The sequence below is a fragment of the Tamandua tetradactyla genome, chromosome 18 (assembly GCF_023851605.1).
Source record: "Tamandua tetradactyla isolate mTamTet1 chromosome 18, mTamTet1.pri, whole genome shotgun sequence".
NCBI lineage: Eukaryota > Metazoa > Chordata > Mammalia > Pilosa > Myrmecophagidae > Tamandua > Tamandua tetradactyla.
The window spans coordinates 26685725-26708889 of NC_135344.1; the positions used below are offsets into that span (position 1 = coordinate 26685725).

The 23165-nt window shown below is 37.0% G+C and overlaps 1 long non-coding RNA gene across 7 annotated transcripts in view; it reads right to left on the bottom strand.

The window, feature by feature from the left end:
• Window positions 1–23165, bottom strand: part of LOC143662569 (uncharacterized) — a 198512-nt gene that overhangs the window by 127049 nt on the left and 48298 nt on the right. For all 7 annotated transcript variants that reach the window (XR_013165424.1, XR_013165425.1, XR_013165429.1 and 4 more), the window contains exons 2-3: window positions 17580–17785; window positions 8855–8993 (exon numbers count right to left, since the gene is read on the bottom strand). This is a non-coding gene — a long non-coding RNA (uncharacterized LOC143662569). The remainder of the gene's footprint in view (window positions 1–8854; window positions 8994–17579; window positions 17786–23165) is intronic.

Here is a 23165-nt window from a genome sequence, read left to right on the forward strand (position 1 = left end):
TGTATAACAGCTAACACTTTAACCTATGTTATGATTTATGGCCTATGCTTCTGATTCTATCATCTCAAGCCATGATGCTTCAGACCTTTGACTCACTCATTGTGAATCTCAATAGCGTAATTATGTTGCAAACTTTCCCACCACCACTGGCAGAATCTAATTCCAAACAATGGAGGAGGTACCTGTTTTCCATGAGACTTGGAACAGACTGACCTACTCTGGATTCCATTAAGCAACTGGGACTCCCAGCAAATGTGGAACAAATTTTAGGCACAAAAACATGCACATACACACACACACACACAGTTTCTTCTTTTTCTTACTCTGTGCAGTTATTGAAATGAATTATATATTCTTCTTATTTCTTTCATATCACCTGAATATTCAAATGGTATAAATTCATATTTTTCATTACGATTCCATGATCTACTAAGTCACTTATGTCACTAAGAATGTTCACTCTAAAATTTGGGGTTCCATTTAGGATTAATTCCTAAAAAAAAATTCCATATAATTAATAGAATCTTTTTGAGAGTAAGAGTCAGCCTCCTCTGAAAATGCTGTGGATCATTAATATATTCTCAATGACAAGAGATGGGCCACTCTTCCAACAAGGTAATAATCCAGCTTCTTTTTGTTTCCAATTTTACCTGGGAATAGGAGAAACATAGGGTTCGATTATTCGGCTGGGAAATAGAGACTGAACCCACTTACATTCTGAGTTTTAACTCAATTCAATAGTCATTCATTCACCAATGCAACCATGAAATACTCTACCTGTTTGCTCATCACCCAGATCCATTGTGTCTGAACAGGCAGAGGTGAACTGACCATGCACATGGGCTCTCCATACATTTTGCTTTGATGCAGCACCTTGAGAAACAGGGTTCATTGGGTAGATGTTCTGCTGATTGTTGATTCGAGCCCAGCTTCCCCCAGTGACAGCCTGTCTCAACACTGTCAATACCTCTTCAACAGTGACAATAAGCAGAAATGTGGCAGGCTGTTCTTGTCTGTTCATTTAATGACTTCACTGATGGCAGGCAGGTGTGCACGGGTGCCGTATCTAGTCTTGAAGCTTTTGCATTCTCCTAGATGGTTGGAGGGCTTGCTCCATTAGCTTCTCACCTTGTGTGAATATATAAAACTGTTCTGGGCACTGCCAACTCAAGCTGAGTGATGTATGGTCATAATGAATCCCTGACTCATAATTTTCAAGATAGCATTAAGGAAGTATAAGGCCACTTCTCCTAACAGACTGAAATGCATGCTTTCAGTTACAGGCATTTGAAGAAGTTAATCTACATATGACATATTACAAGCATAACATTGTTTAGCCTTGAAGAGCAGGGAATCTGAACATATTTCCAAATATTCAATAACAAATTTGCTTCACTCATTCTGTGAACTGTTTTGCTCATTCTTCTATAGGATGAAAGAGGAAAGCCTAATATATATATATATACATAAACACTGAAGCCAAGCCATCCTGATTTGAATCCTAGCTTTGGGCGAGTTACTTCTCTGTGACTCTTATAAGTCTTGGAATAATTAGGAGTATCTACCTTGTATGGCTATTGTTAAAATCTAACAATGCCTGGCATATCTTACGTACTGAATAATGGTGAGCTCCTATTCCTAGGTAAAACTGGAAACAAAAAGAAGCCGGATTATAGCCTTGTTGGAACAGTGGCCCATCTCTTGTCACTGAGAATATATTAATGATCCACAGCATTTTCAGAGGAGGCTGACTCCTACTCTCAAAAAGATTCCATTAATTATATGGATTTTTTTTTAGGAATTAATCCTAAATGGAACCCCAAATTTTAGAGTGAACATTCTTAGTGACATAAGTGACTTAGTAGATACATGGTGGCATCTGCTGGTGTCTTCTTTCTCTTCTGAGTTCCTTCTCAGTGGTTTCTGAGTGGCTGGAGGGAAGTACATGAAACTGTTGAGCTGTGTTCCAGTAGCCTTGATTCTTGAAGATGACTGTATAACTATATACCTTTAATTATTATTGTTAATGGAACCAAAAACAAAAAGGGAGTGAAACGATTTTTCTTAAGACTAGATGAAGGATCTAAGACAGGCCTGGAAATCCGAAGCAGGTCATGACATCACCTTTCCACAGCTGCATCCAATAGATAATATCCCCCAAGACAGTACAGGATATCAGTGGTGATTGAGTGATTGATACCTTCATATCCATTTACTTGTTTACTTGCCTCTTCATCACTTTTAAAGACACCTTTTCTTGGAGTTGTTTGCTCTTCTTCCTAATTGTCATCTTGGGTATTTGGTGCTGAACACTGCTGCTGAAGACTGTGCAAACTGTGTCTATCAATACATGCTTGATTTGTCTCTGATGCAGTAGTTTCCAGTTGCTCCAGAATGGAAGACGATAAAGGGACACTTTTGAATAGATTAATTTGCTCATTTCCTTAATTGAGCCTTCAGGACCTTGCATGCTTATATAGGATCATATTTAATTTAGTCAATAATGAAATATTTATAAGATATCTATTATATGCAGGTAGGTAGGACAGCGGATGACAGAAGGGGTACTAAAGAGAAGAAATGGACATAGGTAAACTAGGTTCAGTGCTAGACACTTTAAAGGAATTACTCTAATCAATCCTCATCTCATTTTACAGATGAAGAGACTGAGTCTTGGAAAGGTTGTGCTAGAAACACGCAAACCCAGGTATACCTGACACCAGAATAATCAAGACGAACTCAATGAATAGAAGGGATTCATATTTATGTGAAAGAAACAAACACCAGTTGGGTCCTTAAGAGATACTAAGATCTATTTTCATTCCCTCTCAATGAAGGTCCTGTCCCTTCTCTTTTTTGCTAAAGTTAATCCCTTTACCTATACCCTGGTTCTAATCCTTTCTAGGGTCATAAGATCTTATTTCTTCGAGTACCCAATTACCCCATACTGCTCCAGTCTCACTCCAGCTGTTCTACTTTTGCACATAATTCTTTGCAGGTACTACCAACCCTCTCCAGCCCTGTCTGAGTATACCCATATGTAACACTGATGAGAGTGAATGAAAGTCATAGGCAAGAGTTTCCACATCAGGAGAGGCAATATAAGACAATGGTCAAGAGATCAGGTTATATAAAATGATGCAGCCACTGGGGAAGGTATTCTGGAGGTTCCTCAGAAAGTAAATCATAGAATTATAGGCAGTTACACTTGTATGTATTTATCCAAAATAAATGAAAACAGAGACACAAATAAATACTTGCACATGACCTGTTTACAGAAGCATCATTCATAGTAGCCAAAAGGTGGAAACAACCAAAGTGTTCATCAACAGATTAATTAATAAATAATAAACGGTATATCCATTCAATGTAATATTATTCAGCCATAAAAAGGAATGAAATTCTGAAACATGCTACAACATGGATGAAACTTGAGACCATTAGGTTGAGTGAAATAAACCAGAATCATATTATTATTATATGATCCAATTTACATGAACTATCTAGTAAAGGCAAATTCATAGAGAAAGATAGTAGATTAGAGATTACCAGAGGGCAGGTGGATAGGAATGGACAAATATTCCTTAATGCTTTTTGCTTGGGGTGTGATTCAGTTTGCTTCGCTGCCTAAAAGAGATACCATAAAACCATAAAATGGGTTTGCTTTTAACAGTGAGAATTCATTAGGTTACAAATTTACAGTTTTGAAGCTGTGAAAATGTTCGAATCACGTTATTCTCAGGTGATGCTTTCTCCTAGAACACAGGCTGCTGGAAATCCTAGACTCCTCTTCACATGGCAAGGCACATGGTGGCATCTGCTGGCGTCTTCCTTCTCTTCTGAATTCCATTGCTTTTAGCTTCTTTCATCCTTGGCTTTCTCTCTCTTTGCCTGAATTTCATTCACTTATACAGGAATCAATTAAGAGGCTAATGACACACAATGAATGAGGTGAGTCACACCTTAAGCAGCCTCATCGGAAGATCCTACTTACAAGAGGTTTACACCTACAGGAATGGATTAGCTTTAAGAACATGATTTTCTGGGTACCTACAGTTTCAAACCACCACACTCCACCCATAGACCACAAAAAGGCATGTTTTGTTTCCTATATGTAAAATTCATCCATTTCATCACAATATCCCAAATGCCTTAAATCATTTCAGTAACAATGCTAAGTACAAAAGATCATCAAAATCTGTTATAGGTGTGGTCTGTCCTGGGGCAAAATAGCACTTAAGCTGTGGGCCTGTGAAACTTAGAGAACAAGTTGTCTACTAAACAATGGAGGGACATTCATAGGTTAAACTTTCCTATACGGAGAAAGTGGAAGGAATACAGGGGTCATGGGTCCCAAATAATTCTGAAACCCTGCAAGGCATACTCCATTAGATTTCAAGTTCTGAGAGTCATCTATGGAACAACGTTTTCTCCTCTGGGCCTAATGGAACAGCAGCACCAACTCTTTCAAGTACTTGAGTAGTGGCCACGTTCTCCCCAAACTGGGATGAAGGCTCCATTATCTTCAAGATCGGGATGAGGGCTCCACCCTCATCAAGCAATGGGGTGGCAGCTGGGCTCTAGGCTCCAATTCCTCATGCATTTGAGTGCTGGCCTGACTCTAGGCACCCCTCCTGTCAAACACTGGGGTGGTGGCCAGCCTCTGTGCAATCTTCCACACATTTGAGAAACTTGGGGTGGCAACGTTCGTCCTGAACAATGGGGGGCAAAGCCACCCTCTCCAAGTGCTGGGGTTTTCTCACTCTTTCCACATACATAGGGGGACTTGCTCTCTTGGCCCAAGAAGATGTCTCAGTCCAGAGTTAAACTTCCATGGACATTCTTTCTTCAATCTGACCCTTTTAGTCCAGGCTGGCAGTGGTTCTGTTCAAACAGCTCTAGAAAAACAATTGTTGGTTTGGCATGTGGTACACAGGGGTCCAAATCATCAGACAAAGGAACGTTCCACAAATCCCTTCTGGATAACTGCACTCCCAATCCTGACTTGCACTGATATGGATAACTGGTTCCATGTTCAGTTAAATCCTCACATGGAGCACTATTTTCTGAGGATTTGTTTTCCCAAAGCTTGGAATTTTCTAAACCATCAATTTCTCGTGTGTGTGTGTGTGTGTGTGTGTGTGTGTGTGTGTGTGTGTGTGCCTGTCTGTTAAGGAGTTCAATTCTCAGCTTATCCCTTTCCTCTAACGTTTTACTATAAGCTGTAAGGAGAAACGAGACAGCATTTTCCACATTGTTTGGACATGTCCTCAGCTAAATATCCAACCTCATCACTTTCAAATTCTGCCTTCCATCTGACATGAGAACTCAATTTTGCCAGTCCTCTGCCACTTTAAAACAAAGATCACCTTTCTTCCAGTTTGCAATGACCAAGTCATCATTTCTGCCTAAAGCCTCACTGGAAGTAAACTGAGTGTCTATAGCCCTACCAATAGTCTCTTCAAAGGAATCTAGGCCTTTTTTATCAAGCATCTCACAATTCTTCTTGACTCTACTTATTACTCAATTACAAAGCCTTTTAAATATTTTTGGTATTTGAAAAGCAACACCCTAATCTTGGTACCAAAATCTGTTTCAGTTTGCTTTCTGCTGAAAGCAGATACCATAAAATGCAATGGCTTTTAACAATGGGGATTTGCTAGCTCTCAAACTTACAGTCTGAGGCTATGAAAATGTCCAAATTAAGGCATCACCAAGATGATGCCTTCTTCCTAAAAACTGATCTTGGACTCCTCTGTCGCATGGCAAGGCACATAACGGTATCTGCTGGTCTCTAACTTCTTTTCCAAGTTTTGTTGCTTTCAGCTTCTTGCTTCTGAGACTTTCTCTCTTTTTGCCTGAATTTCACTCTCTTATAAAAGACTCCAACAGGAGGATTAAGACCCACCCTGAATGAGTGAGTAGTCTCACCAAAAGATCTTATTTACAATAGGCTTACACCCACAAGAATACATTAGCTTTAAAAACATGATTTCTGGAGTACATACAATTTCAGGCCACCACAGGATGATGAAAAAGTTTGGTAATGGTTGGTAGTGGTGGTAGCATAATATTGTATTAATTGTATTAATTAATTTGTTGTATTAATTTCAATGAATTGAATGCTAAAAAATGGTTAAAATGGCAAATTTTATGATATGTGTAAATATATATATCCACAATGAGAATTTTTAAAAGCAATTAGGCTATAGACTTAAATTAGTTAGTATCCTGGTTTCACCATTTATTAGCCCTGCCTCAGCTTCCCCATCTATGATGAGATGGGAACAATTCTACCCACATCATAAATTTGTTGTGAGAATTAAATGAGTTAATAATATACATGTAGCACTTAAACACTGTTTAACACTGTATCCAAGTTCAGAAAAGGTCAACCATACTTTGAATCTAAGATGTATCTCCAAAAGACAGTATATAAACAAATCATGTTTTTTATCCAACACAAGGGAATGAAGTGACTACAGTAATATCAGAAAAAAATTGACTTTAAGACAAAAATTGCTACTAAAGACAAAGAACATTTGATAATGATAAAAGGGTCAATCTATTAGAAGATGTTACAATTATAAACATACATGTATCAAACAACAGAGCCCCAAATACATGAAGCAAAAACTGACAGAATGGAAGGGAGAAATAGACAATTTGCCAGTAATAGTTTGCGATTTCAATATTCTGCTTTTGATTACAGACAGAAAAACTAGGCATAAGATTATCAAGGAAATAGAAGATTTGAATAACAGTATAAACCAACTAGATCTAAGGAGGATTTATAGAACACTCCACCCAATAAGAGCAGAATATGCATTCTTCTCAAATGTACACAGAAAATTCTCTGATATAGACAATATTTTAGAGCATAAAACAAGCTTCAAGAAATTTAAAAGGACTGAAATCTTGCAAAGTATGTTCTCAGACCACAATGGAATGGAATTTGAAATCAATTAACAGAAGAAAGATTGGAAAATCCACAAATATGCGGAAATAAAACAATGCATTCCTAAATAAGCAATGTGTCAAAGGATAAAGCAAAAGAGAAACCAGAACATCTTTTGGGATGAATGAAAATAAAGGTACAGCATACGAAATCTTTTGGAATACAGCTAAAGAACAGTTCAGACAGAAATGTATCATTGTAAATACTTATATAAAAAAAGAAGATATCAAATCAACACTTAAATTCCTGCCTTGAAAAACTAATTGATAACATTAAACCCAAAAAAGCAGAAGGAAGGAAAATAAAGGCTAAAGAAGAAATAAATGAAATCAAGAATAACAAATCAACTGAGAAAATCAATGAAATCATTTGTTGATTCCTTGAAAAGATCAACAAAATTGACAAATCTTTTATTAAATTGACCTAGAAAAATAGAGAAGACTCAAATTACTCAAATCGGGAATGAAAGAAAGAATGTTATTAGCAACCTTACAGAAATAATAAGGAATACTATGAACATTTGGATGTCAACAAATGGACAAATTCTTAGAAAGACACAAATTACTGAAACTGACCCAGTAAGAAAATTTGAATAGACCTATAAAAAGTGAAGAGATTGAATTAGTAATCAAACATTTACCACAAAGAAAAGCCCAGTCTAGATGTCTTCACTGGTGAATTTTACCAAGCATTTAAAGAATAATTAAATCAACCCTTCACAAATTATTCTTGAAAAAAACAGAGGGAACACTTCTCAACTCATTCTATGAGGCCTATTGTGTCAAACCCATAGAAACAAATTAAATTAGTGGTTGCTAGATGCTGAGGGAGTAGGGAAGAGGGATTCACTGCTAATAGGTGAATCCTGGTATTCCTTTTTGAGTGATGAAAATGTTCTGGAATTAGATTGTGATGATGGTTACACAATTTTGTACAATTTTGTGAACATACTAATAACCATTGAATTGTATATTTCAAAGGGATAAATTTTATGAAATGTGAATTTTATCTAAATTTTTAAAATTTACTTGAAATTAAATAAAATTAAAGTTTCAGTTCCTTTAGCATTGGGCACATTTCAAGCACAGAATAACATGTGCCTAATGGCTACTGTATTCCATAGTGTAGATGTAGAACATTTCTGTCATCTCAGAAATTTCTACTGGACAGTACTGCTCTGTATGTTCACTTAGTCCAGAAAAAACCATGTATGGAAATGGTCTTCAAGATATATGGTGATGGTTGTATAGTAGGCACTATAAAATTCTACTCAGACATTCCTTCAGGAATGAAAGACTTACTACCCCAGTTCTGAGAGTGCTTCCAACAGACAGCTCTCAACTCTCAGTTCCTATACATTGCATCTGCTGAAGAGAGTTGCCTGGACCAAGCTTATACCTCATCCAAGGGAAGCCCACACTGAAGAACCGATTAACATGCGATAAAAGTGCCTGGCCCCTTGTCCCAATGTGGGAAGCTCTGAAAGGTCCTCCCTTCTTAGAATTCCCCACAGGATCAGCTAGGGCCCATACTGAGCCTGCATCAAAACTCAACTTCTTCCAAATCCTGCTACCTTCCCTTTCTGTCTTAAGTGGTTGATCACAAAAGCAGACCTTCATAAATTCCTGCATGCTAATTTTCATCTCAGTTCTGTTCTCGTGGAAAACTAACTTGCAGCAATGAGGTCAATTCATATAGTCATGGTTTATGAAATGGAGCCCCACAGCTAGTGAGGGTGATGATGTCTGATTTACCAGAAAAAAGACTGTCATTGCCTAGGAAATATGTGTATCTATTTTCTCAATGAGATTCACAAGAACCCCATATTTAGATAGATTTGGACCCATTATAATACCCTGCCTGTGGGACACCCCCAGTAAATGTAGCCATCCTTACCTTGCTCACCATAGTATTAGAAGCCTTGGAGTAGGAAGCCGTAGACTATACAGGAGTCCAGGTGTTTCTGAGATCTCCAGAGCTCATCAGAAATCATCTCTTCCATTTCTTAGCCACAATTGTCCCAAAAACCAGTCACCTGAGAACAGGGAAGTTTAACGGTTGTAGTTTCATAGTAGCTAAAAACTGTCCTTTCACATACTCCAATATTAGACCATCCAACTCAGCACAAACTTACTATTGAAACCAGAGGAACCAGGTTACCAGTCAGTTACTGCTGCAGGGAAGGATAAGAAATACGCCATGGACTAAAAACACTGGAAAGCTAGCCTGTTTTATAAGCTGATAAAATTGCTGCTTTTTATGAACTGAAACTATCCTTTCAAAAATTCAGTGGCCTTTTCTCAGTTCTCACATTTCAGGGCTTACTGTGCTTGGAATACATTTCTCTGAAATCTGTAGTTAAAGCTTCGTGATTGCTAGAAATGACACACTCATGAGATTGTTCCCATTCCTATGCTGGTCTCTTATAAAGGAAGGAGAAGGTAACAAGATGATGGGCCTTTCTGGAGAATACGGTGCAGCTGTTCAGGAAATCAATTTTCTGGACCCTTCCAGGGAAAATCACAATGGGGGTGAGGTCATATGCTCATGGCATTACCTTTGCTATAATTGTATATTATTGTTGCTACTGCATTGTTGTTCAATTAAAAGAAACAGCTTGTTCTTTGAGATGTGTTTTCTTTTTGATGACCTGAGTCATCTAACTCCTACAGTCCCATGGGAGTGGAGATAAGGGTTGTTGTTTTTGGATGCTGTTTATTTGAGAAGAAGTTGGGGGAGGGGGCATGCATGGCAGGTGATACTTTTTTAAAAATATTTTTATTGACAAATCTTCATACACATACATTCCATACATGATGTACAATCAATGGCTCACAATATCATCACATAGTTGTGTATTCATAACCATGATCTTTTTTAGAACACTTGCATCCCTGCGGGAAAAGAAAACCCATACATCCCATACCTCTTACCCCACCCTCTCAATGACCACTAGAATTTCTATCTACCCATTTTATTTTACCCCTTATCCCCCTATTATTTATTTATTATCCATATTTTTTACTCATCTGTCCATACCCTGAATAAACAAGAGAGCATCAGACACAAGGTTTTCAGTATCACACAGTTACATTATAAAAGTTATATCTTTATACAATTGCCTTCAAGAATCAAGGCTAATGGAACACAGCTCAATAGTTTCAGGTATTTCCCTCCAGCCACTCTAATACACCATAAACCAAAAAGGGTTATCTATATAATGCATAAGAATAATCTCCAGGATAATCTCTCGGCTCTGAAATCTCTCAACCACTGAAACTTTGTTTTGTCTCATTCCTCTCTCACCTCTTTTGATCAAGAAGCCTTTTTCAATCCCATGATGCTGGATCCCAGCTCATCCCAGGTGTTCTGTCCTGAGGTAAAACTTTTTAAAATTTGAAGTAGGTATACTATACCAACTCCTCTAACTTTATGTGTAACACCTCTCCCTCTTATTCCTGCATATTTTCAGCACTAAATAAATCCTTAATAATTCTGACTCAATTTCCAGTCATTAGTGAGTACAGTGAAACAAAGGGAGCATGCACCTTCTCATGGCATATTGTTTTTGTCCAGGAACAACAAAATTGCACCTGTGTGTTCCATGGAAAAGAAAATACCTGGAAATTGTACAGAAATTCTAGTGATTTTTAAAATTCCTCACATAAGAATTTTCACATACAAGTATAGCTGGATGTGTATCATCTCTCTGTCATCTGACTGTCAGTATTACTATTTAGATTTTACATTCTAAAAAAAACAGTCAAAATTGCCTTGCCTTTAAAACTGAGCTCCTAATTCATACATTACAACACGTATTATCTATACCAAGGATACAACTTGTGCTGGTTTGAAAAGATGTATGTTCCCTAGAACACCCATGTTTTAATCAAAATCCCATCTTGCAAAGGCAGAATAATCCCTATTCAATACTGCATGTTTGAATCTGTAATTACATCATCTCTGCGGAGATATAATCCAATCAAGAGTGATTGCTAAACTGGATTAGGGGAGATGTGTCTCCACCTATTTGGGTGAGTCTTGATTGGCCTACTAGAGTCCTATAAAAGAGGAAACATTTTGGAGAATGGGAGATTCAGAGGCAGCAGAGAATGCTGCAGCACCATGAGACAGAGTTCACCAACTAGTAACCTTTGGAGATGAAGAAGGAAAACACCTCCCGGGGAGTTTCATGAAACAGGAAACCAGGAGAAAAAGTTAGCAGATGATTTTGTGCTCGCCATGTGCCCTTCCAGCTGAGAGAGAAGCCCTGACAGTGTTCACCATGTGCTTTCTCACTTGAGAGAGAAACCCTGAACTTCATGGGCCTTCTTGAATTGACCTTTTTTTTTTTTTTTACATGGGCAGGCACCGGGAATTGAACCTGGGTCCCCTGGCATGGCAGGCAAGCATTCTTGCCTGCTGAGCCACTGTGGCCCACCCTATTGACTTGTTTTAATTGGGATATTTTCTTGGCCTTAGAACTGTAAACTAGCTACTTATTAAATTCCCCTTTTAAAAAGCCATTCTGTTTCTGGTATATTGCATCCCGGCAGCTAGCAAACTAGAACACTACTCATCCTTACCAGGTCATTAATGGAAATTCACCTAGTCATTGGTATCTTTGACACTGGTGTGTTTGACGTTGCTCACTACTGTTGTATGACACTCTTCTAAGATGACTCCCATACTTCACTGGAAAATAACCTGAGAGAGTGTTCTAGTTTGCTAGCTGCCAGAATGCAATATACCAGAAATGGAATGGCTTTTAAAAAGGGGAATTTAATAAGTTGTTAGTTTACAGTTTTAAGTTTGAGATAATGTGCCAATTAAAGCAAGTCTATAGAAATGTCCAATCAAAGGTATCCAGGGAAAGTTACCTTGGTTCAAGAAGGCTGATGAAGTTCAGGGTCTCTCTCTCATCCGAGAAGGCACTTGGTGAACACAGTCATGGTTGCTCTCTCAGCTGGAAGGGCACATGGCGAGCACTGCGTCATCTGCTAGCTCTCTCTCCTGGCTTTCGGTTTCATGAAGCTCCCCCAGGGGCATCTTCCTTCTTCATCTCCTAAGATCACTGGCTTGTGGGCTCCATGCTTCTCATGGCTATGTCATTCTTCTCTGCTCTTTCTGAATCTTCTTTCTCCAAAATGTTTTCCTTTTTATAGGACTTCAGAAACTTATCAAGACCCACCCAAATGGGTGGAGACATGTCATTGCCTAATCCGTTTTAACAACCACTCTTGATTAAATCACACCCCAAGGGGATGATCTGATTACAGTTTCAAACATATAGTATTGAATAGGGATTATTCTGTCTTCACAAAATGGGATTTAGATTAAAATATGTCTTTTCTAGGGGACATATATCCTTTCAAACCAGCACAGAGGGGAAGGAAAAAAATACAAACTATGGATAATCTTAAGGTTGCCTTTTCTTAAAGAAAGGGCCACACCAAGAGCCAGTACTCCTTAAAATTACATCTTGCTTGACTCAAGCATAGAAATGCCAAATAAATTTTTGAATTTTTAAACACAAACTTCAGATATAAGGCTTTGAAATTTATAGGGAAAAGGAGCCTAAAGGTATATGATTATCTAAATCATTTTTTCCTCAAAGGAAAAAATTCCATATATTTTGTGTTTGTTACAAAGAAAATATTTTAAATTATACATAGATCTTATTTTGAGGAAAATAGTTTATGAAAAAGAGATTTACATGACATAAATTTAATTGGATAAAAATTCACTTAAAATGGATTTTTCCATCTCAAATTCACCATGGGATTTCTTTTACTGATAAAGTGCTATCCTAAACCAAGGAAAAATACAGGAAATAAAATTAGAATCAAAAGGAACATGAAAAACTAAGGACAGTATAGGTAAATTGGGATTGAGCAGAAAGAAGAGAGGAAAGGTGACCAGAATCTTCATATGCATAATTCCTAGTTTATAAAATACATAGTTTTTACATTCCTATTAGTAGTAATAATTAAGATTGTATATGCTCTACAATCTATATATGCATAACTCTTACTTTATAAAATACATAGTTTTTACATTTCTATTAGTAGTAATAATTAAGATTGTATATATTCTACATATACTATTGTGCTTATTCTCACACTATTATTCCCTTTTTATAGATCAAGAAATTTAACTTGTTCCGGAGAAGATGGCGGCTTAGTAAGACGCGCGGGTCTTAGTTCCTCCTCCAGAAAAGCAACTAAAGAAACAGAAACAATACGAAACAGCTCCCGGAGTCACGACAGAGACCAAAAAGACAGCGTACCCCATTCTGGAACAGCTGAACGGGCAGGGAGAATCTGCTGCGGTGAGATACCCGAGGGACGCGTGTTTTCCCGGCCGGGGCGGCTGGCGACTGGGGTCCCCTCCACGCACGTGGCTCCCCGGTCTGACTGGGAACGTTGGATAGCGGGGCCCTCCCGTCACGCTTGGCGTTTCGGGCCAGCTGGGCAATTAGGACCGGCACTCTCCCAAGCCGCGGCAGCCAGCGACCCCCACCTCCACGCGCGGTTTCCCGGGCGACTGCCGTGCAGACAGACGAGCGCCACGAGCGCCACCTACTGGGCAGGAAAAGAAAAACAGAGCCCAGAGATTTCACAGAAAAAGCTTTCAACCAGCTGGGTCCCACACCCAGGGAAATCTGATCAAATGCCCAGACACCAGCAGAAAATAATGGATGACGCTCGGAAAATTGAAGATATGGCCCAGTCAAAGGAACAAACCAATAGTTCAAATGAGATACAGGAGCTGAGACAACTAATGCTGAATATACGAACAGAAATGGAAAAATTCTTCAAAAACCAAATCAATAAATTGAGGGAGGACATGAAGAAGACATGGGCTGAACAAAAAGAAGAAATAGAAAATCTGAAAAAACAAATCACAGAACTTATGGGAGTGAAGGACAAAGAAGAAAAAATGGAAAAAACAATGGATACCTACAATGGTAGATCTAAAGAGACAGAAGCTACAATTAGTGAACTGGAGGATGGAACATCTGAATTCCAAAAAGAAACAGAAACTATAGGGAAAAGAATGGAAAAACTTGAGCAGGGGATCAGGGAACTGAATGACAATATGAAGCGCACAAATATACGTGTTGTGGGTGTCCCAGAAGGAGAAGAGAAGGGAAAAAGAGGAGAAAAACTAATGGAAGAAATTATCACTGAAAATTTCCCAACTCTTATGAAAGACCTAAAATTACAGATCCAAGAAGTGCAGCGCACCCCAAAGAGAATAGACCCAAATAGGCGTTCTCCAAGACACTTACTAGTTAGAATGTCAGAGGTCAAAGAGAAAGAGAGGATCTTGAAAGCAGCAAGAGAAAAACAATCTGTCACATACAAGGGAAACCCAATAAGACTATGTGTAGATTTCTCAGCAGAAACCATGGAAGCTAGAAGACAGTGGGATGATATATTTAAATTACTAAAAGAAAAAAACTGCCAACCAAGACTCCTATATCCAGCAAAATTGTCCTTCAAAAATGAAGGAGAAATTAAAACATTTATAGACAAAAAGTCACTGAGAGAATTTGTGACCAAGAGACCAGCTCTGCAAGAAATACTAAAGGGAGCACTAGAGTCAGATATGAAAAGACAGAAGAGAGAGGTATGGAGTAAAGTGTAGAAAGAAGGAAAATCAGATATGATATATATAATACAAAAGCCAAAATGGTAGAGGAAAATATTATCCAAACAGTAATAATACTAAAAGTTAATGGACTGAATTTCCCAATCAAAAGACATAGAATGGCAGAATGGATTACGACCCAGCAATACCACTGCTAGGTATCTACTCAAGGGACTTAAGGGCAAAGACACAGATGGACATTTGCACACCAGTGTTTATAGCAGCATTATCTACAATTGCAAAGAGATGGAAACAGCCAAAATGTTCATCAACAGACGAGTGGCTAAACAAACTGTGGTGTATACCTACGATGGAATATTATGCAGCTTTAAGACAGACTAAACTTATGAAGCAAGTAATAACATGGATGGACCTAGAGAACATTATGCTGAGTGAGTCTAGCCCAAAACTAAAGGACAAATACTGTAAGGTCCCATTGATGTGAACCGACATTTGAGAATCAGCTTGGAATATATCATTGGTAACAGAGACCAGCAGGAGTTAGAAACAGGGTAAGATAATGGGTAATTGGAGCTGAAGGGATACAGACTGTGCAACAGGACTAGATACAAAAACTCAAAAATGGACAGCACAATAATACCTAAGTGTAATGTAACTAGGTTGGAACACTGAATGAAGCTGCACCTGAAATATGGTTTTTTGTTTGTGTGTTTGTATCTTTTGTTTTTGTTTTTTTCTTTTTCCTTTATATATATATATTTTTTATTAGTATTATTATTTTAATTCTCTTCTCTGTATTAACATTCTATATCTTTCTCTGCTGTTTTGCTAGTTCTTTTCCTAAATCGATGCAAATGTACTAAGAAATGATGATCATACATCTATGTGATGATACTAAGAATTACTGAGTGCATTTGTAGAATGGAATGATTTCTAAATGTTGTGTTAATTTCTTTTCTTTTTTTTGATTAATAAAAAAATTTTTTTTAAATAAATAAATAAATAATAGGGGGAACAAATGTTAAAATAGATTTAGTTTGAAATGTTAGTGATCAATGAAAGGGTCAGTAAGGGGTATGGCATGTAAAATTTTTTTTCTTTGTTTGTTATATTTTTCTGTTGTCTTTTTATTTCTTTTTCTGAATTCATGCTAATGTTCTAAGAAATGATCATGATGATGAATATGCAACTATGTGATGATATTGTGAATTGCTGAGTGTATGTGTTGGGAATGTTTGTGTTTCTTGTAATTTTTTTAATTAATAAAAAATTTAAAATGAAAAAAAAAAAGAAATTTAACTTTACAAATCACATAACTAAAAACAGTAAAGTCAAGATTTCAATAAAGATTCAAAAGTTTGACTCTTACATGTAACATTCTACCAAAGTTACCATTAACAACTCTTCAATACTGACCCAGTTGTTACTCTATATAAGTGCTCTGTGACACCCTAAGGTCTCCAACATTGTCTATATAACAAATTGAATTATTATTGGGGCATAGGGTAGTCTTTATATAGGGAAAGAGTGAGTATTCTTTACTCTTTTGCCTCTGGAGTACCAGATCTTACATTTGGAAGAGGTACTATGTCCGTGATATAATCTTAAAACAAAAGATCATGAAGACCCCAGATTACCTAAACAGTATATGTTTTAGTTTTGCTGGCTTCTAAAGCAAATACCATATAATTGGCTGGATTAAACAACAGGAATTTATTGGATCACAGTTTTGAAACTAAGAGAAGTTCAAAATCAAGGTGCCATCAAGGTGATGCTTTGTCTTAGAAGAATGTGGTATTCTGGAGCTGGCAACCAGTGATCCTTGGTCCATGGCTTCCATGTCACATGACAATGCATTTGGTAGCCTATTCTCTCTTCTCCCTTCTCTCCCAGGTTCTGTTGACTTTCAGCTTCTAGTTGCTCCTTGTAGCTATCTCTCTCTCTTTTTGTGGCCTTCCCTACAAAGGCCTTAGTAATAGGATAAAGACTCATCCTGAGTTGGTTGGGCCACTCCGTAACTGAAGTAATCTCATCAAAAGGTCCTATTTACAATGAGCTCACACCCACAGGAAGGGATTAATTTTGAGACATGTTTTTTTAAGGTACATAGCCCCAAGCCACCATACTAAATATGCGCTCTTGAGTTATAAAATATTTTCCTGAACTTTTACAAGCCAAGAGGAAGCACTTTATGCTGTATAGAACGCATAACACTATTTTTCCCAAATGCCATTATATATATATAGTACTTAACAGTATTCCAAGGTTTCTAAAATATTTATATACCAACTTCAAAATTTTATCAATGTATCACCTATACGTAGTTATATATATATAGTACTTTACAGTATTCCAAGGTTTCTAAAATATTTATATACCAACTTCAAAATTTTATCAATGTATCACCTATACGTAGCATTTTCTTATTCACTTGTTTTAAGTACCTTTATTTTACAAGGAAACTTTAAAATTTTTTGTAAATTGAAATCCAGTATTACAAGCTATAGGTAAAAATATATAATGTATTAATTTTAGACATAAATAAAAACAATTGAAACAAACAATATCAGGACAAAAACAGGATTGGATACAATAACTCAAAAATGGACAGCACAATACTACCTAATTTTAATGTAATTATGTTAAAACACTGAATGAAGCTGCATCTGAGCTATAGTTTTTTTGTGTGTGTTTTGTTTTTTATATATTTTTTGTATTTTTTATTTTTATTTTTTCTCTATATTATTATTTTATTTCTTTTTCTGTTGTCTTGCTATTTCTTTTTCTAAATCGATGCAAATGCACTAAGAAATGATGATCATACATCTATGTGATGATATTAAGAATTACTGATTGTATATGTAGAATGGAATGATTTCTAAATGTTGTGTTACTTAATTTTTTTTTTAATTAATAATAAAAATAAAAAAAACTGAGTTGCTATTGAGTCCACAGATCCCAAGGGGATAGAGTTTGGGGGCCATGCCTGACTGGGCCTACTTACCATGTAGAAGGTGACATCACAATTTCCCATGCTCCTCCATGGCCACAGAGTGACCCCCATGGAGTTCTCCTCTCATTGCCTTCTCCAGCATTTGCACAAAGAACTGAGAGTCCAAATGTTTTTAGCTTTTCAATGTAAGGAATGGCTTTCTAGTTAGTAAAGTCAAAACATTTTGTCTAGGCAATTGTCGGATGGTAAATTGGCAGCTATAAAAAAAAAAAAACAATATCAGCAATATTTTAAACTAAAACATAAAAATAAGTAATATATATTTTAAAGGTAGTCAATTTTCAAAGTGCATAATTGGAAATTACATTCCTCAGTGATACAAATGGAATGGTGTAGTATTAGCATACACTACAAATAGCATAGTGTTATTTGGTTTTATGATATGTGGTTTAAGACAAAGATGAGATTCTACATCAACAGTTCAGTTCTTTTCCTTAGTTTAAATGTTATCTGGCACAAAGAATCCCAAATCATATGAGTGTATAGCTGGAAAGAGTAAAAAGATATTTAACCACCTTCTCTGACATTGACTGGTTACTCAATATCAATTTCCAATCAAAATTACTTATATGACTTTCCTTCAACAAACTTTTACTCCAAGAAACCATCTGAAAAGTTCTCTAGAATTTATTTTCCTAATGGTATCAAGAAATTTGCTAATGTCCCCAAAGTGATGGAAAATGGGATCCCAAACCCAGGCAGGGGTGCTGCTTCAGCCATAGACGTGCTACAAAGCAAACCCTGCAGGCCAGTAAGCTGTGAGTCAGGCAGAGCTTTAGGGGATGTGAGCCCTGAGGGTTATCTTTAGGGGCCCAGTGTATTTCATCTTGCTTCCTCCTTCCCCATCCCTTCCCTCTTCTCTGGTGCTGGGCTCTGCCTTCAGAGCCTGAGCAACTTTCATCTGCATACTCTCCAATATAATACACAATGTTACAGGAGCCACAAAACTGTATTCTAATTAAATACCTCATTTAATTAGAGGAAATCAACTTTCATTTATTACTATTCTAGAGTTATAATCATATCATGCATGGTTTTATTCTGTGTCAGGCAGGGTTCCCATAACCAGGTATATGTTTGGGGAAGTAGAGGGTGTGATGGTTGCATGGAGCAGGAGCCTAATCTAACCTTGAGAATCAAGAAAGATACCTAGGTGATTACTGAAGAATGAGCAGAAATTTGACTAGTAAGAAGAGAGTGGCTCCTGAAGGAAGAAGTTTGAAAGAGATCAGATTATTTAAGGTCATGCTAAAACTTGAGATCTGATTCTAAAGACAAGAGGAAGCCATTAAGACGTAAGTCTGTGTTAGGCATTGTCCTACACACTCTATGTGTGCTATTGAATTTATTTTTTATGAGTATGAGGTAAATATTATAGTCCCAATTGCTTAAATGGAGAATAAATAAATTATTAGGAAGAATTATCACATGCACAATGCACCATAGAATAAAATCTCAATTCTACATTTTCTGAATAATTTAACCACAAAAGTCAAAAAAAAAAAAGCAAACCTAGCTACTTTCTAATAAAAAGTGATGAATGTTTTTTAGTTTCAAAGGAGCTTCTAATTTTTAAAATGAGGAGAGCAAGGAAAATGAGATCTATAAATCCAAGTAGGAAAGAAATTCTCTTCCTATGATACTTCCTATCGTTTCAAATGACTCCAAGTTGACATTGGAAAGAACAGGGCAATCTGGATCATTTATATTATATATGTGTATTTTCATCAATTCACTATTCTATCCACAAAAAATTAATGATTATAAAATTAATACACATCTTTGCAGAAACTTTGGAAAGTACACTTACAAAAGTAAGAAGAAAAAGGATCCCATAAAGATGCTCTTTTAGAGATAGCCTCAGTTAATATTCTGGTTTATTTCTTTGGAGCTTTTATATATGTATATTTAGCTTTCATATTTTAAAAATAAAACTGATAATACTGAATAAAGAACTTCATCAGGATCATTTTAATTCCATTAAGCATCTTAAAATTTTACTAGAGAGATTAGAAACCAAGATGGCGGCTTAGTGAGGCGTGGGATTTAATTCGTCCTCCAGAGCAGCTAATAAATAGCCAGGAACAGTACAGAACAACTCCTGGGGCCACGTCAGTGACCGGACACACAGTGTACCCCAGTCTGGACCAGCTGGACGGCTACGAGCCCCCACAGAACCGTGAGTCCCCCAAGCTGTGGCAGCTGGCACCCCTCCCCCACAGGCTGCTTCCCAGAGAGGAAAAGAAAGGGACTTTACCAGCAGCAGGCACTGAGCACAACTAAGCTACAACTGCAGAATTAATTCACAAATTCTGACTATTAAAATAGGCCCCCAGCTCAGCTTAACCTCAAGTCAAGGCAGAGGTTGCTGGTTTTTGCCCAAGGGGGCATGGCTGAAGGGAAAAGAACAAAAATAAAAAACAGAGGTTTTTTTTTGGATTTGAAAAGGTCTGGGCCCTGAAGGAAAGGAGGGGGCACATAGGACCTGGAGATACACAGAGCAATGTACCAACTTAAGCTCTTGATCGGCAAATCCGAGGAACAGGGGTCCTGCTCTGAAAAGGATTTTTCTCTTTTGTTTTGGTGGCTGTGTTTCTATAGTTTAACTGCTCTTTGGATACAGCTGCAAGACTTCTCGGACTCCACTGCCCAGGAATAGGCAAAATTAAGCTTGTCTGAGTGTTTGGCTGGAGGCTGTGCCTTCCCCAGGAGAGAGGTGGGGCTCACTCAGGTAGAATCCCTCCCTCAAGGAGTTCAGACCCCAGGGTCTGGAAAAGTAAAGCAATTAAAACCAGACTACAAACTCTGCTCTGTCTCCACCACACCCCCAGCACAGAGAGTCAGCTGAAGTTAAAGGTACTGCAACACCTTCTGTGGGTAGGACCCGCAGGCAGACAAGCGCCACATACTGAGCAGGGTAGGAAAAACGGAGAGCCCAGAGGCTTCACAGGAAAGCCTTTCAATCTGATGGGTCTCACCCTCAGGGAAAACTGATGCAGGTGACGCTTTCCTCCTAATAGGAGGCCAGTTTGGTCTGGGAAAATCTGGCTGGGGTCTATAATACCTAAGTAGACCCTCCTAAGGGGGGGTGGAGGCACCATACAGGGCAAGAAACAAGAAAGGAAGAACTGAAAAATTCTGATCTGTTAAACAAAACCTAAGCTAGAGGTTCAGAATAAGCTGAACTGAATGTCAAAGAACAGAAAAACAATAAAGTCATCCAGCAAGAAAATCCTAGGTAAAAAAAAGTGAAAACAATCTCCAGAATAAACTAATTAAGGTAATTAAATGCCTAGACACCAGCAAAAAATAACAAATCATACTAGGAAAATTGAAGATATAACCCAGTCAAAGGAACAAACCAATAATTCAAATGAGATACAGGAGTTGAAATAATTCAGAATGTTTGAACAGACATGGAAAACCTTATCAAAAATCAAATCAGTCCATGTTTCTGAAGGATGATTGAATAATGATACAGCTGTCACAATGTGACTGTGTGATTGTGAAAACCTTGTGTCTGATGCTCCTTTTATCTACCTTGTCAACAAAGAAGTAGAACATATGGAATAAAAAGAAATAATAGGAGGAACAAATGCTAAAATAAATTTAGTTTGAAATGCTAGTGATCAATGAAAGAGAGTGGTAAGGGGTATGGTAGGTATAATCTTTTTTTTTCTTTCCTGTGTTTTTTTATTTCTTTTCCTATTGTCTTTTTATTTCTTTTTCTGAATTAATGCAAATGTTCTAAGAAATGATGAATATGCAACTAAGTGATGATAGTGTGAATTACTGATTATGTATATTGTTTTATTTTGTTTCTTTATTTTTTAAAAAAAGAATGAAAGCAGAAAAAAAATCAAATCAGTGAATTGAGGGAGGATATAAAGAAGGCAAGGGATTAACAAAAAGAAAAAATCAAGTCTGAAAAAACAAATCACAGAGCTTATGGGAATGAAAGGCACTGCAGAAGAGATGAAAAAAACAATGGAAACCTAAAATGTCAGATTTCAAGAGGCAGAAGATGGGATTAGTGAACTGGAGGATGGGACATCTGAAATCTGACAAGCAAAAGAAAATACATGGAAAACAATGGAAAAATATGAGCAGGGACTCAGGGAATTGAATGACAACATGAAGCGCATGAATATACGTGTTGTGGGTGTCCCAGAAGGAGAAGAGAAAGGGAAAAGGAGGAGAAAAACTAACAGAGGAAATTATCACTGAAAATTTCCCAACTCTTATGAAAGACTTAAAATTACAGATCCAAGAACTGCAGCATACCCCAAACAGAATAGATCCAAATAGATGTAATCCAAGACAATTACTAATCAGAATGTCAGAAGTCAAAGAGAAAGAGAAAATCTTGAAAGCAGCAAGAGAAAAGCAATCCATCACATACAAGGAAATCCAAATAAGACTATGCAAAGATTTCTCAGCAGAAACCATGGAGGCAAGAAGACACTGGGATAATATATTTAAATTACTAAAAGAGGAAAACTGCCAACTAAGAATTCTATATCCAGCAAAACTGTCCTTCAAAAATGAGGGAGAAATTAAAACATTTTCAGACAAAAAATCACTGAGAGAATTTGTGACCAAAAGACTGACTCTGCAAGAAATACTAAAAGGAGCATTAGAGACAGATATGAAAAGATAGGAGAGAAAGGTGTGGAGAAGATTGTAGAAATGAAGACTATCAGCAAAGATAAAAGAAGGAAAATTAGTTTTGACATATAAAATCCAAAAGGCAAAATGGTTGAAGAAAATACTGCCTGTACAGTAATAAAACTAAATGTTAATGTATTAAACTCCCCAATCAAAAGAAATAGACTGGCAGAATGAATTAAAAAACAGGACCCATCTATATGATGTCTACAGGAAATGCATCTTAGACCCAAGGATAAACATAGGTTGAAAGTGAAAGGTTGGGAAAAGATATTTCATGCAAATAACAATCAGAAAAGAGCAGGAGTAGCTATCCTAATATCCAATAAATTAGACTTCAAATGTGAACTGGTTAAAAGAGACAAAGAAGGACACTGTATATTAATAAAAGGAACGATTCAACATGAAGACATAACAATTATAAATATTCATGCACCAAGCCAGAATGCTCCAATATACATGAGGCAAACACTGAAAAGAGAAATAGACACATCAACCATAATAGTTGGAGACTTCAATTTCCTATTTTCATCAAAGGACAGAACATCTAGACAGAGGATCAATAAAAAAGCAGAGAATTTGAATAATACAATAAATGGGCTAGACTTAACAGACATTTGCAGAACATTACACCCCACAACAGCAGGATATACCTTTTTCTCAAGTGCTCATGGATCATTCTCAAGGATAGACCATATGCTGGGTCACAAAGCAAGTCTCAATAAATTTTAAAAGATTGAAATCATACAAAACACTTTCTCAGATCATAAAGGAATGAGATTGGAAATCAATAACAGGTAGAGTGCCAGAAAATTCACAAATATATGGAGGCTCAACAACACAGTCTGAAACAACCAATGGGTCAAGGAATAAATTCAAAAGAAATCAGTAAATACCTTGAGGCAAATG